The sequence below is a fragment of the Zingiber officinale genome, chromosome 4B (genome assembly GCF_018446385.1).
Source record: "Zingiber officinale cultivar Zhangliang chromosome 4B, Zo_v1.1, whole genome shotgun sequence".
In the NCBI taxonomy this organism is placed as follows: Eukaryota; Viridiplantae; Streptophyta; class Magnoliopsida; order Zingiberales; family Zingiberaceae; genus Zingiber; species Zingiber officinale.
Window position 1 is genome coordinate 15,704,733 of NC_055993.1, and position 23,773 is coordinate 15,728,505.

The 23,773-nt window shown below is 41.7% G+C and overlaps 1 pseudogene; it reads right to left on the reverse strand.

Annotated features, from left to right (window-relative positions):
- Window positions 1-20,832: 20,832 nt before the first annotated feature.
- LOC121978131 lies at window positions 20,833-23,457 on the reverse strand (annotated as a pseudogene).
- Between the last annotated feature and the right edge of the window lie 316 nt (window positions 23,458-23,773).

Consider the following 23,773-nt stretch of genomic DNA (forward strand, 5'->3'; position numbering starts at 1 on the left):
AGCAGTCCCAGCAGCTGAGCCAAGAAAGGAAGCCTATCTGATCCAGTGGCAGCGAGTCAAGCTAGAGAACTTCTCAGGCACTAGTGAACCATGGGATGCACAAGCCTGGTTCAAAACACTGGAGAGCACGATGGAGCTTCTGGACTGGCCAGAACACGAGAAGGTGAAGTGTGCCTCCTTCTGCCTGACAGGAGATGCACACATGTGGTGGGAAAGAATCAGAATGAAGCGCTCAGTGAACCAGATGTCATGGGCTGACTTCGAGAAGGAATTCTTCGAGGACTTCTTTCATATACGGGTTACAAACCGCCACTACTACGAGTTCACTGAGTTTCGTCAGGGCAACCTTTCAGTTGAGGAAGCCGTGAAGAAATTCAACAGGTTGGCTCGTCTATGCCCAGAGCTAGTCAGCACAGAGAAGGAACGAATCCGGTTGATGCTCAAGATGCTGAGGCCAGAGATAGCAGTGAACGTGGCTGGTGGCATACATAGGCGACAAACCACGGAGGAGTTAGTGAGCAGTGCCTTGACCACAGAGCATTACCAGAACAACATAAAGCAGCAGAAGCAAGTCTCCTCAGAGTCCAAAGGCCAAGGAAACTCTCACACTAAAAAACAGCAAGGCCACAGCTCTAACTGGAAAGGGAACTCCAACAGCAAGCGCAAATCAGGGAGTGACCCAAAAGGAGGACCATCTAGCAAGCGACCCAGTTATCCAAAGTGTGCTACTTGTGGGAAATTCCACCCAGGGGTTTGTCGCAAGGGCACACGAGGATGCTTTGAATGTGGACAAGAAGGGCACATGGCCAAGCAGTGCCCGAACAAGACCGGTCTTCCTCAGCCACAGCAGATTCAGTATGCAGGCCAGCCAGCTCAGTTATATCAGATGCAGGCCGCTCTAGAAGGTCCACTTATCAGCCAGGGCAGATTAGAAGCCCCTCCAGCTATGACCAATGCGAGGATCTATTCACTCACCAGAGAGGACGTAGCAAATGCCTCGACAGTTGTTACAGGTCAGATTAGTATTTTACAGCAAAGTACAACTATCTTATTCGATACTGGGGCAACCCATTCTTATATATCCAGGGCATTTGCCGAGAAGTTAGCAATACCTTCAGAGGTACTCAGTAGTCAGTTTCTGACGACATTGCCTCAGGAGAAATTATGGCATCCACGCACTGGCTCAGAGCAGTGCCAGTCATTATAGCAGACAGAGAACTCTTCTGTGATCTGATCGTGCTAAATATGACTGACTACGATGTCATTTTTGGAATAGACTTCTTGATAAGATACGGTGCTTCCATTGAGTGCCGTAAGCAGAAAGTCATATTCAAACCTGAAGCAGAAGCACATTTCGAGTTCGTCGGAGAACCAAAGAGAAAGGCCAAGAAGTTTCTCTCAGCTATGAAGGCACAGAGGTTGATGGATTCAGGATGTACGGGGTTCTTAGCACATGCAGTCAGCACCAGTCAGGACAAGGACCAACAGCTAGCGGAGGTCCGAGTCATATGTGACTACCCAGCAGTCTTCCCTGAAGAGTTACCAGGCCTAGCACCAGACAGGGAGATTGAATTCGAGATAGAGCTCATTCCCGGTACCAATCCTATCTCCAAAGCACCGTACCGCATGGCTCCAGCAGAACTGAAGGAACTTCATGAGCAACTACAGGAGCTGCTTGACAAAGGCTTCATACGCCCTAGTCACTCACCATGGGGAGCGCCTGTATTGTTCGTGAAGAAGAAGGACGGGAGCATGCGCCTGTGTATAGATTACCGGGCACTTAACCAAGTCACAATCAAGAGCAGGTATCCTCTTCCCAGAATTGATGACCTGTTTGATCAGCTAAAGGGAGCAGCAGTGTTCTCTAAGATAGATCTCAGATCAGGTTATCATCAAGTGAAGGTTAAAGAAGGGGATATACCCAAGACAGCATTCAGGACCAGATACGGACATTATGAGTTCGTAGTCATGCCCTTTGGCGTGACCAATGCTCCAGCTACTTTCATGGACCTCATGAACAGAGTATTTAGAGAATACTTAGATAAGTTCATTATTGTGTTCATCGATGACATTCTTATCTATTCCAGAACTCAGGAAGAACATGCAGAGCACCTGAGGACAGTATTGCAAACCCTTCAGCAGAACCAGCTGTACGCCAAGTTCACAAAATGTGAATTTTGGTTAGATCAGGTGTCCTTCATGGGTCATATCATCTCAAAGGAGGGTATCATGGTAGACCCCAGCAAGATAGAAGCTGTGAGCAATTGGAAGAGACCCAAGAACGCTAGCGAGATCAGAAGCTTTCTGGGATTAGCAGGCTACTACAGGAAATTCGTAGAGGACTTCTCCAGGATAGCCTCCCCACTAACAGCTCTTACCAGAAAGAACAAGAAATTTCAGTGGACAGAGGACTGTGAGAACAGTTTCAGCGAGCTGAAAAGGAGATTGACCAGTGCACCTATTCTAGCTTTACCAGAAAATACAGACAGCTTCGACATTTACAGTGATGCCTCTAAGTTGGAACTAGGAGCAGTGCTGATGCAAGATGGCAAGGTAATCGCCTACACCTCCAGACAACTCAAGGATTATGAGAAGAATTACCCTACTCATGACCTTGAGCTTGCAGCAGTAGTGTTCGCTCTCAAAATTTGGAGACATTACTTATATGGAGCTCAGTGCAGAGTGTATACAGATCATCAGAGTCTGAAGTACTTCTTCACTCAGAAGGATCTGAACATGCGACAGCGCAGATGGCTTGAGCTGGTCAAAGACTACGATATAGACATCCTCTACCATCCAGGGAAAGCCAATAAGGTAGCCGACGCACTTAGCAGAAAATCCAGTGCTACCTTATTATCTCTTACAGCCATGTCACCGCCCCTACAGAAGGAGATCGTAGATTTCGGTCTCGAACTCATCGTTGGACAGCTCTCTACTATGACCTTAGAGTCTACCCTGCTTGGTGATATTCAATCAGCTCAGGAGCAGGACCCTGAAATTCAGAAAATCAAGCAAGGGCTAGCGGAATCAGAAAGTAGAGAATTCAGAGTGTCCGATGGCGGGGTGCTGTATTTTGGTGACAGACTCTGTGTTCCAGATCAGGAGGAGCTACGGAGACAGATTTTAGATGAAGCTCACAAGACTCCCTATGCGATGCATCCAGGTTCCACCAAAATGTATCAAGACCTGAAGAACCATTTTTGGTGGCCCGGGATGAAGCGAGACATCGCCAGATATGTTAGCATCTGCCTCACATCAAGGCAGAACATCAGCGACCAGGAGGAGTTCTGCAGCCTATACAGATTCCAGAATGGAAGTGGGAGGATATCTCTATGAATTTCATAGTGGGACTGCCCAGAACCACGAATGGTTTTGACGCCACCTGGGTAATAGTCGACAGGTTGACTAAATCAGCCCACTTCCTAGCTATCAGAATATCCTATTCCATGGAGCAGCTAGCTCAGTTGTATCTCAAGGAGATCGTCAGGCTGCATGGAGTCCCACGAACCATTATTTCAGATAGAGACAGTAGGTTCACATCACACTTCTGGGAGTGTGTACAGTCAGCTTTGGGCACGAAGTTAAAATTCAGCACAACCTTCCATCCTCAGACAGATGGTCAGACGGAGCGAGTAAATCAGGTACTCGAAGATATGCTCCGAGCATGTGCCCTAGATTTCAAAGGAAGTTGGTGCAAGTATCTGAGTCTAGCAGAATTTGCATACAACAACAGCTATCAGGCCACCATGGCATGCCACCTTACGAGGCTCTCTACGGGCGGAGGTGTAGATCTCCAATCTGCTGGTATGAGAGTGGTGAACAGAAAGAGCTAGAGCTTCAGACAGATTTAGTAGCAGACACCACAGCAGCCATTCAGCAGATCCGCCAGAGGATAGAGACAGCTCAGAGCCGCCAGAAAAGTTATGCTGATACACGGCGCAGACCCCTAGAGTTTTCAGTTGGGGACACAGTGTTTCTCAGAGTAGCTCCCATGAAGGGAGTAATGCGTTTTGGGAAGAAGGGCAAACTCAGTCCCAGATATGTGGGACCGTACCTCATCAGGAGGAGAGTGGGCAAGGTAGCATATGAGCTAGATCTACCCCAGGAAATGTCAGCGGTCCACAATGTATTTCACGTCTCGATGCTGAAGAAGCATATCCCAGATGCCACCCATGTGATTGAGCCCCAACAGGTACAAGTCCGCGAAGACCTCAGCTATGATAATCGGCCTATTCAGATAATAGACCGAGCAGTTAAGAAATTACGGAACAAGGAAGTACCATTAATTAAAGTTATTTGGCAAAATCACACAGTAGTAGAGGCAACTTGGGAGACAGAAGCCAGCATGAGACAGAAGTACCCAGAGTTATTCTAAGTTCGAGGACGAACTTTTTATAAGGTATGGGGAGTTGTAACGCCCGAAAATTCTCAAATTATTTTTAGAAATATTCTATTATTTTTTTGGAATTTTAGAATATTTTTACGGAATTTTCCGAGTAGCGGAAGTAGCAAAAACAATTAGACGCGTAAATAGCGTACGTGGGGGATCGAACCCGTGACCTTGGACCGAACCGGGACTTAAGTGAATCCGGCTAGCCAGGAGGCCCCAGCAGGGGTGTGCTGAAAGGAAAGAGAAACAATTATATTTATAATTGTTTTAGCTAAATTAATTCTTTAATAGAAATAGGAATTAATTAAGTGGATATTAAGTTTGGGTTTTATTTTTTTTGTTTCGGCAAAATCTTTTCCACCGAGACCCAACACCACCGCCGCCTCTCCCTTCTTCTCCTCTTCCTCACGCACGGCACACCAAGCCCCAAGGGCCAAGGGAACTTCTTCCTGCAAGATCTTCGATACGAGGACGTTCCCCTTCGCGAGAAGAACACGTAGACGCGAGCGGATCGTCGAGAAGATCATCTCCACCGAAAACCTAGCGATCATATTCGTAAGAAACTACGCGCAGGAAGTAAGAAACCCCTCACCTGCAGTATAAGTAGCTCTCGCGTGTTTTCTTTTATGCATTAGATTAGTTTTATTGAATTTTGTCAGCATATAGTGTGTATTTTAACTCTTCTCACAGATTTAGGGATTAGTGAGCATCTCTAGATGGGCCGAGCACGTGTATCCTCTGTAGATAGGGGTTTAGACGTTGTTGGGTGCCTAGAGGTGGTCTCCCTGATTGAGAGGAGAGTTAGAGAGCGCCAAATGCTCGACAAAATGCCTAGCACAGCCTTATGATACAGTGGGCATTTAGTTAAATGCCATAGAACATGTTAATTAGCATGATCAGTTTTTATTTCAGCTTTTATGAGACTAGATGTCCAAATGGGTGGGCTCCCACAGTCGCCTCTAGGTTCAGACAACCTAGTTCTAGGTTCAGATAACCTAGATTCAAATAGCTATTTCAGTATTTTACTTTTCAGTGGCACTGTACTGGATTAGATATCCATTGGGTTGGGCTCCCATAGTCGTCCCTAGGTTTAGCTAACCTAGTAAACCCTACTAGATTCGGAACTTGCAATCCCGGATCTAGTTAGGGATGCACGCACAGCAAGTACAGTTGCCAGGGCCCATCAGCAGCATGTTTAGTATTTTCACTTACTATATGTATATGGTTTTCAACCTTTCACAAATTAGTTCGTGAATTCAGTACAGTCCTAGCAGTAGCTCAGTATTAGCTTAGCTCAGTTTTTAGTATCAGCTTAGTTCTTCATTGATACCATGTGATTGATATCATGTTCAGCTTTAGATATGCCATGATTGTATGCTTATATGCCATGCCATGTTTAGTTTATTCAGTATACTTAGCATATCCTTTCAAACAGCATGATTTAAAATCATATTTGCATCGTATGCATGTTTTAGTGAGGTAGATGGTTTCTTACTAAGCTTTTTAGCTTACAGATACTATTTTCCTTATACTGCAGATACAGGTAAAAGGAAAATGGACTAGCAGTGGAGGCTGGAGGTCAATGCAGATCAAGATGTGTGTGGAAGGAACTGGAATAAAGATCCTAGGGATCTAGTTTTATTTTTTTATACATTAGAACGTGTTCAGTATGCGTTAGTACTTATAGCAAGCGTTATCTTATGTTTCTGTTAGTTAGCAAGAGAACAATTTAAAACCTTGTTAGTTTTGGTTTCCATATGTTTACATGCCATGAATTAGTATTCTATGCCTTAATCATGTTTAGTATGTTAGCCATTACCTAGTAGAATGTTTCTCTTAGCTTTTATAGTGTTGTGTAATGACTTTGGCACGCATCAGTGCTGATATCAGGGGCCTGATACGAAATCAGAAACCCCTGATCGGTCAGCAGACCGATCAGGGAGTCTCTGATCGGTCGGTAGACCGATCAGGGACCTTGTTTCTGCGAACAAAAGCTTTCTGTTCGTTCCCTGATCGATCCGTGGATCGATCAGGAGCTGGGTCTGGATCGATCAGCAGACCGATCAGTAAGCCACTAATCGGTCTCATTGATCGATCAGGGACCAGCTGGATCGGTCGGCAGACCGATCCAGCAGCGTACAGGATTGCAGTGTAGTTTATGGATCGGTCGGTTGAACGATCCGGAGTTTCCTACCGTGCCAGTATCAGTAGATCGGTCTGTGGATCGATCCGAAGTTTATTATCAGTTGTAAACGCCTCCCCTAGCATGTGTACAACTCCTAGGTACACCCAGAACACTAAGTTAAACTTTACAGCATTTAGTTCAGTAAAATTTTAAATTAGCCAGTTTTCATTCCGCATTAATAGTCCAGCACAGCATAATGTAGCGATCGGCTTCGCAGCCTAGCTAGTAGGAGGCGGGTCGTTACACAATCACGTTATATTAGAATTGTCTCAATCCTTGGTTTGACGCATCTTTGCAGAGAATAAATCCATCTTTTCCTCGGGAATGACAAGGATAGGTGTATTGATGTAGGAGGATTCGATGATTTTCTTTTTTTTTTAGAGTAATTATTCTCTTTTGCATATTTGGATTTTAAGTGCCTTTAGGATTTTTATGATTTTAAGTTTGTTAAGATTTTTCCTTTCTGTTAGGATTTTTTTTCTTTTGTTTAAGATTTTTTTTCCTTTATTTATCTTAAGATTTTGGGTCTATTTAAACAATTATTTATTTGATGTTAAGGGATTTTTTATAACTAATATTTCTAGCAGTGTCGTTTTATCCCTTTTTCCCTATTTCTCAATACACATTAACAGGTTTTATAAAATTATTTCCAATATTCATAGTCAAATCAACATGATCAATATAGTCTGTAGGATAATCCCTATTCTATCTGGCGTTAGTGTTCGCACAGCAAGGTCGATAAGAGTAGGGTGAATTACTTACAAAATAAAATTAACCCCTTCTCGAACTTTGGACTTGATTAGTAGCACAATTGAAATAGCAATAATAAAACTAAACTAAACAAGTTAAAAGAAAGAGTAAGAGGCCAGAGTTTTTACTTGGTTACAACCTATGTGGTTATTAATCCAAGGCAATGAAAGGCACTAAAAGATCTCCTTCGTTGCAGGCAAAGAAACCTCTGTTAGTATTAGTCCTAGAATCAATTATGAGATGATTGTAAAAGACTCATTTTGTATCATATATCATTATTAATAAAAGGTAAATTTGGTTATTATATTTATTTCAGTTCAGTGTCAATTGAATAAGTATAATAATATCTTTGGGTAGTAGGTTCTTATCTACAACATATCAATTGGTTGAATTGATAGTGAGATATTATAGATATACATGGAACACTACTCTTAACTATTGCTAGTCAAGCATTAATATGCAAGGACAATATTAATGCGTTGAGACTAGCATGTAGGTCAACAAATAACTTAATATCACAAGTCATAGATATGAGATATCAGGTTGACACATGAGTATATATTAGAGAATATATACTAAATGACCCGCCATGAGAATGTTTCATAGATTGTTATATGAGTGTCATAAACATTCTCATGTGACTACTGATATGAATAGTTCTTAGACCTGAAGTCACTATAGTTCCCTACATAAGAAGTTGTGTACTTTGGTATCGGCAAACGTCACCTGTAACAAGGTGGACAATAAAGTCGATCACTGGGTATGCAATGAATTATGCGGAGGGATGTGAGTGATGTAGATGGGATATATCCCTTCCATATGACGGAAGCGATATCTGTGGGCCCTTAATTAGTAGGGCATAAGAATGCATGACCATGCTCAAATGAGTCAATATGTGATATTGAGATTATTTGATTGAGTGTGTCTACTTAGAGATCAAGAAACACAAAGATTGATAAGAGGATGACACGTTCTATGCCTCATTGATCAATCTAGATATCAAGGATAGAAGGATTGAGTCATACAAGATAATAGACACGAAAAGGTCAGGTCATATCTCGACATTCTCGTCACTTGGGTAGCAATGATGCATTGCTAGATGTCACTCATTGCTTATGTTTCTAAAATGGTTTTAGATACATTGTCAATGTTACGAGAGTCTATTGGGTCACACACAAAGAACATATTGATTTGGAGATAGATTAAGGAGTTAAGTTTAATTCGAATTATACACATTGAGTTAGATTAGAATGAATTCGGATTAGACTTATTGAGTAATGGGTTAGACTCATTGGGTTAATGGCTTATTGGGTTAATGGTTAATCCAATATTCTAAATCCAACCCATTAAGATTAATGAATATTAATAGAGATTAATGTATCATTAATCAAAAGGAAGATCAAGAGACAAAAATATTTTGTATTCATTGGATGAATACAAAAGTCATTTGTAAAAGTAACCTTTAGGTGAAGTAACCTTTTTGGTAAAGAAACCTTTTTGGTGAAGTAACCTTTTTGGTGAAGTAACCTATTTGGTAAAGTAACCCTTTTGTGAAGTCATCTTATATAGATAAAGTGACCTTTTGGTTGGGTGTGCTCTTCTTGATTTTTGCTCTTCTTCCTTCTTCCACTCTTGGCCAAAACTTCCATAAGATGTTGCTAGCATAACCTTTGGTTGTTTCTTTCTCCATTTTGTGAGTTCATGAGACGGACAGAGAACGTGTTCGTGTGGATACCATAGAGGCGCAGACGTGTTGATCGCGCTGAGATCTACATCCTAAAGAAACGTTGTTGTCGGGATTGCGAAGGGCACGCAACAAAGGTATAACTTTCTCATCTAGAAAATTAGTACTTAGTATATGGTTTCCTTTTGCATGGATCTTCTGGATAGGAACTTATTTTTCTGCTGCGTTTTTCGGCGTGTTTAGCGCTATAGTTCCTAACAGTGGTACAGAGCTACTTGCAAAGGCATATACTAAGTTGTAGTAGATTTTGATATGCGATATATAAATTCATGAGATTTTACTATGATTTAGATGATTATGAGTAAGATTTAGGCCAATGGTCTCGACTAAAGTTTTGTGGGTAGCGGGGTCTCGAACATGGCAGCAACTCATACAATGAGTATGTATCTCTGGGGACGCTGCCCCCTCACCCCGCAAGGGGCGCTGCCTCCTTGAACCCGCCCGCTAACTGGCTAGTGAGATTGTCGTGGCGTTGCGACTCATAAGTCTTTGTTTAAATCATAATAGATTTTATGTCATAAAATATTGTGAATGTTATGTGGCATGGTGCATGGTTATGACCCTTTATCCCGATGTGATTGGATGTGTGTTGTAATTCATAATATGACCTACATGTCGTGCCTCTCCTTTTTCACTCCTGTTGTAAATTTAGACCACCCTCGAATGTAACTCGAGGTTTCTTTAGGTTTTGTAATATACAAATTAGAGAAGAACAAGTCTACTGGATGACGGTGAAAAAGGGAGGAGGACAACAACACATGACGACCGAGGAAGCACTTGAAGAAGATGCTTTGACCTAGGTTGACCTTACAATCTTCTCATTGGCTTGAGAAGATCATAGAAAATGGGGCCATAACCATGTCATGTTTATTTTATGCATATATGTGATGTATGCCATGATATGCTAATTTTGTATGCGATGCATGTGTAGTTTATTAATGATTAGGTCTTTTTAAATATGTCTACCAAAGTTTGATACTCACTACTATCTCAATCATTTGTAGTCAGGTTTGCCAAAGCAAAGTGACTCATTTTATCTTGGTAGAGTGCGATAGGACAATAATGATGTCCGACTATTGAACTTTGGGTATGACTTAACTAAGTTGAGAACTTAGAGGCATATCACATACAATGTAATTCAATTATACTAGTCTTGGGCGATTAGCCAAAGCTAAGTCAAGATGTATTATAATGTGGATTTCATAAGATGGGCAAATGAACAAATAGTCTTGTTCACCTAATGATATAAGAGTTACATATGATGTAATTGGTAAACGTTGTCTACCTAAGTTATACAAACCTTGGGTGATTAGCCACAGCTAGCTCAAGAAAAGGTATAATATGGATCTTGTTCAATTGGTACACGTTGCCTACCTAAGTTATACTAAGTCTTGGGTGATTAACCAAAGCTAACTCAAGATGAGGTATAATATTGATCTTGTCCCACATGAATGTTATCGCAATTGGATTTGAAGCTGGTAGTGTGGGTAAAACCACATCCATGACTTGCTTCTACCAAAGCTTTACAATTTAGTAGGAGAATCATTTAATTAAAGTCCTAGTTAAATGATCAAAATATGATACTTATTTTTGTATTTTATTGTTGTAGATCATCATGTCATCAAATACGTCAAATACTCTCTCTCTGTGATCTATCCTTAATAAGGACTAGCTCAATGGAGCTAACTTCCTGGACTAGGATAGAAATCTTAGAATAGTTCTCAAACAAGAAAGAAAACTGTACGTCCTAGAGCAGCCTATTCCTGAAGCACCCCCCACGACTGCTACTAGAGCTGATAAGGATGCTTATAAGAAGTATCATGATGATGCATTAGATGTATCATGCCTTATGCTCGCCACCATGAACTCTAAGCTTCAGACGCAACATGAGAATATGGATGCTTATGATATGGTTGAACATCTTAGACAACTATATCAAGGACAAGCAAGACATGAGAGATTTGAGAACTCCAAGGCTCTATTTAAATGCAGAATGCAAGAAAGAAGTCTTGTAGGGCCTTATGTGCTCAAAATGATCAAGTATATGGAGAACCTACAACGATTGGGATTTCCATTAGGCTAAGAATTGGCCACTGACTTATTTTACAATCATTACCTGAAAGTTATAGTCAATTTGTCATGAATTATAACATGAATGAAATTAACAAGCCATTGCCTAAGATGTTGAACATGTTGAGAACTGCTGAACTCAACCTTAAAAAGATAAAGCCTAGTTCCATTTTGATGGTGTCAAAGGGAAAAGGCAAGTGGAAGCCTAAAGGTAAGGGTAAGACCCAAGCCAAAGGCAAAGTCAAGACTCATGCACTGAAACCTAAAGACGGAGTAGCTAAGGAAGGAACCTGCTTCCACTGTGGTGAAAAAGGACACTAGAAGCGGAACTGCAAGTTATACCTAGAGGAAGTGAAATGGAAGAAAAGTGAGATTTCTGCCTCAGGTATAAATGTTATAAAAGTCAATCTATCTATTTCTTCTTCATGGGTATTAGATACTGGGTGTGCATCTCACATTTGTATTAATGTGCAGGGGCTGAGAAATAGTAGATCTTTGACAAAGGGCGAAGTGAACCTACGAGTAGGCAATGGTGCAAGAGTTGCTGCTATAGCTATAAGAACATTTTTCTTATCTTTGCCCACTGGGCTTGTTTTAGAACTTGAAGAGTACTGTTATGTGTCTGCCTTAACTAAGAACATCATCTTTGTTTCTTGTTTAGACAAGAAAGGATTCTTATTTGTAATAAAGGACAAATCTTGTTTCGTTTATTTCAATGAAATATTCTATTGTAGTGCACATCTTATGAATGAACTCTATGTTCTAGACTTTGACAACCCTATCTATAATATAAATATCAAACGGTTCAAGTCTAATGATTTGAACCAAACATATCTCTGGCATTGTCGCTTAGGTTACATAAATGAGAGTCGCATATCCCAACTCCATAAGGATAGATTTTTGGACTCATTTGATTTTGAATCATATGAAGTATGCGAATCTTGTCTTCAAGGAAAGATGACAAAAACTCCATTTAGTGGACATAGCAAAAGAGCTAATGACTTGTTAGGACTTATACATACTGATGTATGCGACCCTTTCAGGATAGCAGCTAGAGGAGGCTATCATTACTTCATTACTTTCACTGATGATATTAGTAGATATGACTACGTGTATCTGATGAGACACAAGTCAGAATCCTTTGAAAAGTTCAAAGAATTTAAGAATGAAGTACAAAACTAACTTGGTAAGCGTATTAAGATATTTCAATCAGATCGAGGTGGGGAATACCTTAACCAAGAATTTCATCACCATCTCATTGAGTGTGAGATCATATCTCAACTTACTCTATCTGGCACACCACAATTGAATGGTGTATCAGAAAGAAGAAATCGTACTTTATTAGATATGGTACATTTGATGATGTGTCAAACAAAACTTCCTACTTCTTTTTGGGAATATGCTTTAGAGACAGCCACTTACACACTTAACCGCATTCCATCTAAGGTTGTCATAAAGACACTATATACAATATGGACTGGGAAGAGTCCCAAGATGTCTTTCATGAAGATTTGAGATTGTGAGACTTACGTTCGACGATAAATCTCAGATAAACTAGGACCCAAATCAGAAAAGTACTACTTTGTAGGATATCCCAAGGAAATAAAGGGATATTACTTCTATAATCCCACACAAGGCAAAGTGTTTATTGCCAAAACTGGTGTCTTTCTAGAAAAGGAATTCATTTCTAGAAAAACTAGTGGGAGTCAAGTAAATCTTGAAGAAATTCAAGATACATAAACTAGCACCGAAGCCTTAATGAAAATTGAACAGGTACCACAAGATATTGTGGAACATGATTTTGTTACATCACAAGAAATTGTGGAGCAACAACCTGTTCAAGTAGCACAAACTCTACGCAGATCTAATAGGGTCCATCGTCAACCTGAGAGATATTCTTTTCTCTTGTCTGACAACGGTGATGTAATGCTAGTTGGTCTCAACGAGCCTACATCTTATCAGGAAGCTATACAGGGCCTAGATTTTGAGAAGTTGCTAGAGGCCAAGAGATCTGAAATGGAATCCATGTACACTAACCAAGTATAGACTTTAGTTGATCCACCTGAAGGGATCAAACCCATTGGGTGTAAGTGGGTCTTCAAATTGAAGACTGACATGGATGGGCATATGCATTCCTATAAAGGTAGATTGGTAGCTAAAGGTTTCAAGAAAATTCATGGTATAGACTATGATGAAACTTTTTCACTAGTTGTGATACTCAAGTCTATTCAGATTTTACTTGCTATTGTAGCTTACTATGATTACGAGATTTGGCAGATGGATGTTAAAACTGCATTTCTTAACGAAAATCTACTCGAGGATGTGTACATGACACAACCTGAGGGTTTTGTAGATCCAAAGAATACTGGAAAGGTTTGTAAGCTGCAAAGATCCATTTATGGATTAAAGCAAGCTTCAAGAAGTTGGAATCTTCGATTTTATGATGCAATCAAAACATTTGGTTTCATTAAGAATGAAGATGAACCTTATGTCTACAAGAAAGTTAGTGGAAGCATAGTCATCTTTCTCATATTGTATGTAGATGATATATTTTTCATTGGAAATGATATCCCTACTCTTCAGTCAGTGAAGACTTGGCTTAGGAATTATTTTTCAATGAAAGACTTAGGTGAAGAAATCTACATTTTAGGCCTTAAGATATATAGAGATAGATCTAAAAGATTGCTTGGCCTAAGCTAGAGTACATATATTGACAAGGTGCTTAAACGTTTTGCCATGGAGAATTCCAAGAAGGGATTCTTACCGATGTCACATGGTGTGAGTCTTTCGAAGACTCAATACCCCTCTTCTAAGAAAGAAAGGGACTGTATGGATCATATTCCTTATGCATCTGCTATAGGGTCTATCATATATGTTATGCTTTATACTCGCCCAGATGTCTCGTATGCTTTAAGCATGACGAGCAGATACCAGTCAGATCCAGGTGAAGGTCACTGGACATCAGTCAAAAATATTCTTAAGTACTTGAGAAGTACTCAAGATTATTTCTTGATCTTTAGAGGCGATGAAGAGCTTGTTGTAAAGGGTTACAATGATGCTAGCTTCCAAACTGACAAGGATGATTACAGATCGCAGTCAGGGTATGTGTTTTGCTTAAATAGTGGTGCTGTAAACTGGAAGAGTTCAAAGCAAGACACAGTAGCTGATTCTACAACAGAGGCCGAGTACATTGCTGCTTCAGCTGCAGCAAAGGAGGCTGTTTGGATCAGGAAGTTCATCACAGAGCTTGGTATTGTTCCTAGTATAGCGAACCCAATAGACCTCTATTGTGATAACAATGGGGCTATTGCACAGGCTAAGGAACCTCGCTCTCATCAGAGATCCAAACACATACTACGACGATTCCATCTCATTCGAGAGATCATCGAAAGAGGAGATGTGAGGATAGGCAGAGTCCTGACCGATGCTAACATTGCAGATCCTTTGACTAAAGTTTTGGCACAGAGGAAGTATGATGGTCACACTAGGTCAATGAGTATTCGATATCTTAGTGATTGACACTAGTGCTAGTGGGAGATTGTTAGTATTAATCCTAGTACGAATTATGAAATGATTGTAAAAGACTCATTTTATATCATATATCATTATTAATAAAAGGTAAAATTGGTTATTATATTTATTTCAATTCAGTGCCAATTGAATAAGTATAATAATGTCCTGGGTAGTAGGTTCTTATCTACAACATATCAATTAGTTGAATTGATAGTGAGATATTGTAGATATACATAGAACACTACTCTTAACTATTCCTAGTCAAGCATTAATATGCAAGGATAATATTAATGCGTTGAGACTAGCATGTAGGTCAACAGATAACTTAATCTCACAAGTCATGGATATGAGATATCAGGTTGACAAATGGGTACATATTAGAGAATATATACTGAATGACTCGTCATGAGAATGTTTCATGGATCGTTATATGAGTGTCATAAATATTCTCATGTGATTATTGGTATGAATAGTCCTTAGACCTGAAGTCACTATAGTTCCCTACATAAGGAGTTGTGTACTTTGGTATCGGTAAACGTCACCTGCAACAAGGTGGATAATAAAGTCGATCACTGGGTATGCAATGAATTATGCGGAGGGATGTGAGTGATGTAGATGAGATCTATCCCTTCCATATGATGGAAGCGATATCTGTGGGCCCCTTAATTAGTAGGACACAAGAATGCATGATCATGCTCAAATGAGTCAATATACGATATTGAGACTTATTTAATTGAGTGTGTCTACTTAGAGATCAAGAAATATAAAGATTAATAAGAGGATGACACATTCTATGCCTCATTGATCAATCTACATATCAAGGAGAGAAGGATTGAGTCATACAAGATAATAGACACGGAAAGGTTAGGTCAGATCTCGACATTCTCGTCACTTGGGTAGCAATGATGCATTGCTAGATGCCACTCATTGCTTATGTTTCTAAAATGGTTTTAGATACATTGCCAATGTTACGATAGCCTATTGAGTCACACACAAAGAACACATTGATTTGGAGATAGATTATGGAGCTAAGTTTAATTCGAATTATACACATTGAGTTAGACTCAAATGAATTCGGATTAGACTTATTGAGTAATGGGTTAGACTCATTGGTTTATTGGGTTAATGGCTTATTGGGTTAATGGTTAATCCAATATTCTAAATTCAACCCATTAAGATTAATGAATATTAATAGAGATTAATATATCATTAATCAAAAGGAAGATCAAGAGACAAAAATATTTTGTATTCATTGGATGAATACAAAAGTCATTTGTAAAAGTAACCTTTAGGTGAAGTAACCTTTTTGGTAAAGTAACCTTTTTGGTGAAGTAACCTCTTTGGTAAAGTAACCCTTTTGTAAAGTCATCTTATATAGATGAAGTGACCTTTTGATTGGGTGTGCTCTTCTTGGTTTTTGCTCTTCTTCCTTCTTCCACTCTTGGCCAAAACTTCCACAAGAGGTTGCTAGCACAACCTTTGGTTGTTTCTTTCTCCATTTTGTGAGTTCGTGAGACGGACGGAGAACGTGTTTGTGTGGATACCATAGAGGCGTGGACGTGTTGATCGCACTGAGATCTACATCCTAAAGAAACGTTGCGTCGGGATTGCGAAGGGCACACAACAAAGGTATAACTTTCTCATGTAGAAAATTAGTATTTAGTATATGATTTCCTTTTGCATGGATTTTCTGGATAGAAACTTATTTTTCCACTGCGCTTTTCGGTGTGTTTAGCGCTATAGTTCTTAACAACCTCTTACAATCGTTGAAAAAGCTCAAGAGAAAGCTAGGAAAGTGTTACAAGAGTTGTAGTCCAAGTTGTTGATTATTTCCAAGCTCCAAGGATTTTTTTATAGCCTTTGGAAAACGCTATCCGAGATTGGAAGGTACCTCCAAGATGGTCCATGGCGCCTTCCATCAAAAACATTTTATCCATTGAAGATAAAACTCTACCTTCACTAACGGTCACTGGAAGACACTTTCTATGGGCTGGAAGGTGCCTTTGCACTATTCATCGTAGGTGTCTTCCAAGCCATGAAAGGCATCTTCCACAAGGCATGATAGATATAGTAACAAGGACACAACGAACCAGGTCTGGGGGTGTGGACCATGGCCACCCGTGGGACCGATCGGGAATCTTGACCAGGCGGGAAGGGAGGTCGGATTTCCTGGGCATGTGGAAGAGGTTGAGTCGGTGGCTGGGGTGCTCTTTTCTCTGGCTTGTTGACTGAGGAAGGTGTTCTATCAACCTTCCTTCGCGCCGTCTGTGCTTTCTCCACATTGATATAACTGGTAGCTTTCTCCAACATTTCATTGAAATTCTTCACAAGACTCCTGATAAGGTCTCTAAAGAATTCCCCTTGTACCAATCCATGGGAGAAGATGCTCATCAGTATCTCGAAAGTGGCAGAGGGAACATCCTGATCCACTTGATTAAAGCGCTTAATATAACTCCTTAAAGGCTCAGCAGATCCCTGCTTGAGGGCGAAGAGGCAGTGGTCCATTTTTTGATATTTCCTGCTACTAGAGAAGTGACATAGGAAAATAGTTTTGAAGTCCTGAAAACATGTGATGGACCCATATGGCTGTAATACCCCGGTTCTGAGATTCTGGTTAAGTATGGCTTAAAAGGTTAGATGGTACTATCTATATCACCAAGGTACACATTCCTTTTCGGAAGCTCAAACTTAATAACTCCAAAGTTAAGCGTGCTTGGCTTGGAGAAATCTGAGGATGGGTGACCTCATAGGAAGTGTTTCAGGGTGCGTGCGAGTGAGGACAATGCACGCTGAAAGGACCTCCGGTGGTTTGTAGAGCTAGTCGTCAACCCGATGGGTAATTCTAGTGGCGTGCCCGGTTCGGTTCGGGTGGGGCCCGCCCGGGTCGAGACGTTACAGATGGTATTAGAGCGACCTTGCGACCATGAGTGCGCCCGTGGCAGGAGCACCGAGGGCACCACCTAGCGAGGGAGATTCTAAGATTTGTTTGTGGAGTGATTCGTGGTTACACAACGAGGATGTTTTGTCTTTAAGTGGGGGTGATTGTAATACCCCGGTTCTGAGATTTTGGTTAAGTATGGCTTAAAACGTTAGATAGTACTATTCATATTGCCAAGGTGCACCTTCCTTTTCGGAAGCTCAAACTTAAGAACTCCAAAGTTAAGCGTGCTTGGCTTGGAGAAATCTGTGGATGAATGACCTCCTGGAAAGTTTTCCAGGGTATATGCGAGTGAGGACAAAGCACGTTGAAAGGACCTTCGGTGGTTTGTGGAGCTAGTCGTCAACCCGATGGGAAATTCTAGTGGCGTGCCCGGTTCAGTTCTGGTGGGGCCAGCCCGGGCCGGGGCGTTATAGTGGCAGTCCATCAAATCATTTCTGCGCTGAGCCAGACAAAGTGTTCAGGAATATCCGGCACTTAACAGCATCGCTATATTGATGCAACAGCGCCGCGTTCCTAAATTTACGAAGATGATCCTCAAGGTCCTTGCTACCGCCATATTCCTCGATAGCAAGGGTTTTATACCCTTTAAGCAGCTTCTCTTCTAGTACCCTTAGGAAGAAAGACACTTGCTCTTCAGGTTCTATCTAGGGCTCTTCCCTGAGGACAATAGCTTTTCCCTTCTTAGAATCCCTGGGGCGAGGAACTCTCCGCCATAGAAGCTTGCAGTTGCTCTTTCTTTTGGTTGTATCCCCAAGGATCCCGCTGATAGAAACCTAGACCGGGCTCTCTATAGAAGGTCGGGGGAAATTCCTCAGGCTACTTTTTTTTAGATCCTCAATCGAAAATATTTGTGGGATATTTGGAAACTTCAGGCATCTTGTGCAGTCGAGAAACGGTAGTTTGTTTTGCTGAAGCTGCACGCCTTTTGGCTTCTTTGAATAGCTCATATTCTCTAGCGGTCATGGTCACGTTGATTTTGCCAGTCTCGTCCATCTTCATGCTCCAGAACGGGTAGATGTGTGCCCATAGATGGCGCCAAATTCATCCCGTCCGAAATCTGAGTCAGATGGAGGTCGACTGCACTATTACTGGCGTTGACGGAGGGCGGTGGAGACTTCCTACGAGTACAGTGCTGCACGAGCAGGTTCCACGAGCTGCTTACGGGGGTTGATGATGAGGATGATGAAGCAATAGTTTCTTGCACACACGCAGACTATCACCCTCCACGTTAGGGACCAAGAACCAGGGAAAAAGTCACCGAAGCATGCCCTCCGACGCTCAAGTTAGGTTCTTTTTCCCCAGAAGAACAGTAAAAATTACAAAAACTAGAAGACAGATGTGAAAAGTTGAGTGAGTGTACCTGCGTAAGGGAGAGGATACCCCTTTTTATATGACAATGCGTACTTTTGGTCTCTGACAAATGTCAGGGAATGTCGGGTGTCGGACCTTGTCTGGGGCTAAGTGATGCGTGACATCCTTTAATAAGTTACAGGAAGGTTCTCTTAGCAGCGAGTCATAGACCACTGGAATATACCCTGACACACAGTAGTTATTCTCTAACAGGCGGTTACGATTCTCTGGCATAGCCGTCGTGTAGTGCCTTACCTACCTGAAGGGAAAAGCTTTTGATGACTATCCATCTAGGAACTCAGCCTGGGTATAACTGAGTAACATGCGAGAAGATCTGTCCAGGAAATCCCAACCGATCTATCCAGACCAGCATATCCTAACCTGTATATTTCGACCCGTATATCCTGACCTGTATAACTTGGTCTGCCTATCCTGACCTGTATATTCTTACCTGCAAGCGTGATATGCGTATCTTGACCAATATGACCTGACATGTAAGTCCTGACCTGTAAATCCTAACCTGTATATTCTCACCTGCAAGCGTGATCCGCATATCTTAACCAGTATGACCTAACCTGTAAGTCCTGATCTATGAATTCTGACCTGCATAGCTTGATCGGTAAGTTCTGATCTGTAAATCCTGACCTGTATATTCTCACCTGCAAGCGTGATCTGCATATCTTGACTAGTATGACCTGACCTGTATGTCCTGATCTGTGAATCCTGACCTGCATAGCCTGACCGGTAAGTCCTAATATGTAAATCCTGATCTGTGTAGCTTGATCGATAAGTCCTGATCTGTAAATCCTGACCCGGCTGATCAAGTTCTTATATATATATTCTGATGTGAGAAAACTAGCCCGGTAGAGATGATTCCTGCTCCTCCTTCCCTATTCTTTGTGTTACTAGTCCGACTTCCTGCCCTGGACATATCGACCTAGTACCCATTCTGCATTCCCTACTTGGGTATCTTGCCCTAGCATCCATGCTGAACTCCCGACCTGGGTATCCCGACCGATCATCCTGACTGAATTCCCGCCCTGGGCCTTTCGCCCGAGTAACCTGTCTAAATTCCCGACATTGCCTTTTGACTGTCACGTTCCCTTGACTTCTGACCGGCACGTCTCCTTGACTTCTGACCGTTCCGTCCCCTTGACATTTGACCGCCACGTCCCCTTGACTTCTGACTGCCACATCCTCTTGACTTCTGACTGTCACATCCTCTTGACTAGACTTTACCCTTGTGCAGCGTATCATATCTTTTAATATAACACAATAGAGAATGAAATCATCATTATTGTAAAGACAATCATTATCCTCTACATTGCATCATTTTCTAAATAATTACTCTCTCTCTTTCTCTCTTTTGTTTTTTTTCTTCTAGATATCTTGCTCATTCTCTCGGAACGATGTAGTGACTAGCGTATGAGGTGTTACTAATTTGAGGTTTGGGGTTTGAATATATGTCTCTTTCATGTGCCAGTTACCATTCCAAGAACTAGTAACCACGTATGATTTATCTCTTCAATGTTGACCCTGAAGTAAATTGACAAAGACACTAAAGACGAATGTAATCATCTTTGTTAACTTTCCAGAGCATAATCATCTTTTACTAACTTTAACTTATGTTATTTATTCTGTGTTATACTTCTGCACCATCCTCATCATTTTCTTGGTACCTAATTTGCCTTTGAATGATTTTGTCTAATTTGCACATTAATTAAAATTCACATTGTCTGGACAGACTTTAAACCTTTTGATTGAAAGCAACAAGATGCATAGATAGTTCTAGAGTCTTATAGATGACCACACAATTCATATTATTTTTCAAACAAAAATTGCCCACACAATTATTCATATCACGTTTAATATTCAAAAACATCGACCATATACATATTTATACTTGGAGGCGACGATCACCAAGAAACAGCGCGCACATGAAATATCATCACCAGCTGAAGCTAATGGATTCAAAATGCAGGTTATCTGCAAGACCGGAAGAACAAATGTCTGCTACTTCATGGCGCAAACCACGTGGACCGCTTGCCATGACCCCAACATTCGATCCATCGCACTCCAACAGCATCTCTGCAATTCAAAATCCCATTTGGTTTCAAGATGATGAGCAGCAATTCAATCAGAATCATATAATTAAATTTGAAGAGAACCATGGGAAAGTCTTACTTTTGAGTGGTGGTCTTCCTCCAAAATGCACTTTAGTGGCCTTGACAAGTGATTCTTGGGGAAGGCTTTCCAACTCCCTATCTCCATTGTGGAGCCAGGAACTGGGAGAAGTCGTCGGCGTCGGCACATCGACACTCTGTATCTGTTTCGCTTCCCTAGAGTTCCCTCCCTTGTTCACCGTAACTGCCAAGCTCGCAGTGACCATTATGCAAATGCATATGAAGAGCAAATTTAAAGTCGACCTTGCAGCATAAGAGTAGATTTCGTTCGTGTTGTGATCGATTGGGTATATGTAGAAACGTTGGAGAATGCCTATGAGCAGAAGGAATGCCACAAATGAGGACGCCACCACCGCACCCAACCAGAGCCAGCCGTTGGGACCAAGAACTGGAGCAAGGGGAGTGTCCGACTGGAAGGGCTTGAACCAAACAGTTCGGATGTTATTCTGCGCGCCATCGGACGATTTCGGCTTCTCGCGAGTTACGAAGGCTTCGATTTGAAGGTCCAAGCGGGAAAGGTCTGAGACATTTCCAGAAATAGGGAGTAGGAGATCGAGCATGGTGAGGTCGGTCGAGGTCTTGAATGCACTGATGAGGAAGACGGCAGGGATTGGAACATTGAGTGTGGTTCTTCGGTATACTAGTTCGCGGATAATTGAAATGAAGGGTGTGATTCCACTTCCACCGCTCACTAGAACTAAGGAATCATACCTGCATATTTTTGTACTACAAGATTCAGCACTTTTAAGAATTGAAAACCAGAGGAAGTGATCGATCGTGATGTGTATAGAAATTAACCTCAGGAAGTGCTTCGACATGGGACCGTAGGGTCCTTCGACTTTAACATGGAGACGATCTTGGACATGGGGCGTAGCCAAAGTTGCGTAGAGCTTTTGAGTCCAGGACCCTTCTTTCTTGATGATCAGAGACAGCCTTTCGGGTTCCAAGTTGCTGCTGGAGGTCACCGTGAATGGGTGCCACTGGAGTGGTGAAACACCTGGGACGTTGATGAAAACGGTGCTCAGTGGCTCAAAAGTAAGTCCTGCAGATTAACACATGATCAGGTTGATTATATTAATGGAGAACATAAATATAATAAAATCACAGACTTGGGGATTTCGCGAAGTTCAGCTCGATCGCCTCGGACGGCAAAAGGCGAGCTGAGACTAGCCTGGCATTGTTTCTTGATTGCAGGAGTCGCAAGAAACGGTCGATCATGAAAAGGTAAACACCGGGAAGGATCATGCAGAAGTGAGCGGTGCCGACGTGCATCAGGTAGAAGATTAGGAAGACTACGTAGAGCTGGTGCGTGTAGAAGAAGAGCTCGAACATCTTGCGCCTTATGCGGGGAATTGTCGTCGCCCACATAAGTAATCCGGCGAGCAGGGCTATTTCTCCGGCCACATTGGAGACGTCGGCGTTGGCCCATTTCACCATCTGCGATAGTCGAAATAACTGTCCTTAATAATCTTCTCAAGACTAGTTGCTAATTAATTAATGCTGTTAATTACCTCATCTATCTGGTGGGTGACTGCCCAGTAAATTATATAGCACACGCCATGCGCCGTGAAGACAGCCAAAGTGATATGCCCGAGCCAGACGTGGTATCTGATGCTGGATTCCGAAGTGAGGCCGAGGAGCGGCAAGATTGACGATCCGCGAGTGACAGGGAAGAAGAGGAAGGCGCAACAGAGGTCCCCAACCAACCCCAACCGAATAGCCGCACTGTCTAGCTTTTCTTGCCATCTGCATGCATGGGAATCAGATACAAATGGTAGGTATATATATCTACGTAATATATAATATATGGCTTAATTAGTCTCACAATTTCTCTCCGTCAGAAGATTGTAGTCTGGAGAATCCTGTAACAAGGTACTCGGAGTAGAACCAGATGAGCAGCCCCAAAAACATCAAGCATAAGGTTAACTCTATGCCAGAAACGATTCCAAGCGGCCAATTCACAAACACAGGCCTCTTCCATACCAATCTAGTACTACTGATTGACCTGTACCTCTGACAATTATTGTCATTTCTCTTCACGAGATGGAGATAAATACAGCCAATCACCGAAATGAACAGGATTGGAAATGCGTAGATCAAGATGTTGGTACCTGCACACAGTGTCAATTAATATACGTCAGAGGTGCAAGTTATATGGAACGTTGAAATTAATCAAACACCTTGCCGTCCAAAATACGTAGAGTCAGTTTTTGTCCGGAGCGGAGTCGACCAGGTGTTTCTGTACGTATTCGTAGGCATCATGATCCATATCATGAGCCAGCCGAGGAACACGACAGTCACAAGAAGCTGCATTGCCTTGATCAAGGCCATCGCTGGCTCTTCTACTCGATCGATTATCAAGCTTTGGTTTGTTAATGTTTTCGATACACCACCAGATGCCCGTTTTATATACTGAAATTTAAGGTGACATAAGAAAAAAAGAGAAAGGCATGATTCATGTCGTCCCCCATCCATCCTCGCATGCATCAATCAATCCACCTGCGTCCGTTTATTAACAGGCCGCCATTCTAGGTCAACTCTATACCTTGTAGGCTAACAGTTGACTTCTCCATTAACTAATATTCTGAGGAAGCACTTGCAGTGGAGCAGCAACTGATATCACATCCCTCCACCGTTTTCAATCCTT